Below are 2,211 nucleotides of genomic sequence, written 5' to 3'. Positions count from 1 at the left end.
AGCAATTTAAGTCCTAGTCAGTGATATACAGGTGCATCCACATCATCCGATTTCTCCTAGTCAGGAGTTAGGAGTCCATCAGAGTAATTGTGTGTACAAATTAAACTAATAATGAAACTCGAAGCTACTTAGCTACGCTATGTATGCGCAGAGTGACTGGTACACTCACTCAAGAGACCCACATCAATCTTTTTTGAAAAGGAAATTTTAATTGCGGTCTCAACGCTTATCGATGTAGCCTTCGAATGTGCTGTCTGTGGTAGTTCCGATCACTTTAAATTCATCAGCACGAATGCTCATTTACACTCTCAAGTCATCCATACGCTCATCGCAGAAATCCATACCATCAGTTCAGTCTTAACACCTAGATTTATTGCCAATTACTTCATACATTTGTCAAATTTATTCCTTTATTTCAGACTTATCAAACCAAATCTTCTGTTAGCCTCTTCTACCATCATATATACCTCAACACAATCACCTATCCACCTAAAAAGCACTCACTGAACAGCCTAAAAATCTATATACTTCTCCATACTATCACGAATTTTTGAAGTCTTTTCTTACAATTTACCTTCCAGTAGTTACTTTACGTTGAAGCTTTTGGTGCAAAAGTATCAGAAATACAGCCGTTAGTGAAGAATGTGTGTCTGTGAGCCTGACTATCAACATTGGTAAACAATCCGTTTCTGTTGTTCCTATTCATTTGCATCTCAAATGACTATCCAAGTTAATGTTTAAAATAAAGAGCGGAAAGCCTAAGCTGGGTGCCGAACCAAATTGGAGAACCTGCCAAAGATCTCAAAGGCAAGGTATGTGCCTGTAAGTAGTTATTTTAAAAACTAGCTCCTAAGAGTCGTATCTTAATGCGTATCATTTTACAGGACAGGAGATGGAGCTTTTTAGAAGAGGCAATTACCTAAATCGACGTTTGCTGATTGGTAACTAAGAAACCTAGAGCTCATTAACCTGTCACCTATAGGTAGACAACCCCATAGAGCTGCGACGATCCTCAACGTATTGTGTTTGCAAGCTATACAACTTCGAATTATCTAAGCCACACAGTAATTTTCACTTAAGCTAGCGGATTTCGAGTGTTACTTTCTGCTTCCTTGTCAGTAATAACAAGACTAGGGCCAGGTGTAACTCCGAATCGTCATCAAAAGTGATAATTTCCTTGCAAATACTTAAGCGGATACCTTCCGAATGATAATTCTACAGTGTGGAGCAAATTGTTAAGGTAACTGATTTGATTTATTCTACCTCATTGCTGTTTTAAAGGGCCTGGCCACAGTGGTGACCTGGAAGAATCGTAGTGCTATCGTTAAATGCCTATTCACGCAATGAACAAGAACCATTTCAGTCCTGATGCTCACAGTGCTCCGTTCTTCTTGTAGCTGCTGTTTCACTTGCTTTACACGCAGTTGCCATGGACAGAAGTCTAAGTCTACACTTTTTGATAGATAAAGTGAAAAAAATGCAATGAGATTTGACAAAACAGATAGCTACGGCGCCTGGCTTTTATGTAGCAGATTCTGCTATTTTGAGATGAATTACTTATGTTTCTAAGTGTCCGCTTATGCTTACCATGAATCTATTTCATCAAAATCCAGGATTTTTTAAATTCCACCAATCCGACATCATTTGACGTCAAGAGGGGTAGGTCGACGTTCCTAAAGCTGTAGTATCTTCAAAACTTTGACGTGGTAAAAACGCGGTATAAAATTACACCTTTAAAGTTCTATCTTTTACCGCTCTAAGCAGAGCCTTTATGACCTTTTAATTTCTGCTTCTAACAACAATTGCTGAAGGATATAGGAGCTCTTAAATGAACATGAAGAATGCGAAATTCCCAAGCACTAAATAAAGTTCACTTTATGAAATCCTTCCGTATGCGTCAAAAGCTGCTGGATTCGTAGAAAAGGAAAAATACTGTCCCATTCAATTAAATCCATTTAAACACGTTGACAGAAAAAGAAAATAGCGCTTGTTTACAGGGTTTATTTGTGGATAAATAAGACTATGTTAGGTGCCTTTACAATTGCGTCTACTGCCAATATTCTTGAATCTCATGTTGTAACCAACTAATTTCAACAAATTTATGACGCTGATATCCTCGGTTTGAGGGGCTTAACAAAACTCAATTGCCAACCCAACGTCATCGTGGAGAGTAAAGTGCTCTGGAAGTTATCATAAATATTGATAAAGTCA

This window comes from Echinococcus granulosus (assembly GCF_000524195.1).
Source record: "Echinococcus granulosus chromosome Unknown EG_S00039, whole genome shotgun sequence".
Lineage (NCBI taxonomy): Eukaryota > Metazoa > Platyhelminthes > Cestoda > Cyclophyllidea > Taeniidae > Echinococcus > Echinococcus granulosus.
Note: the sequence above shows the minus strand (reverse complement) of the source record.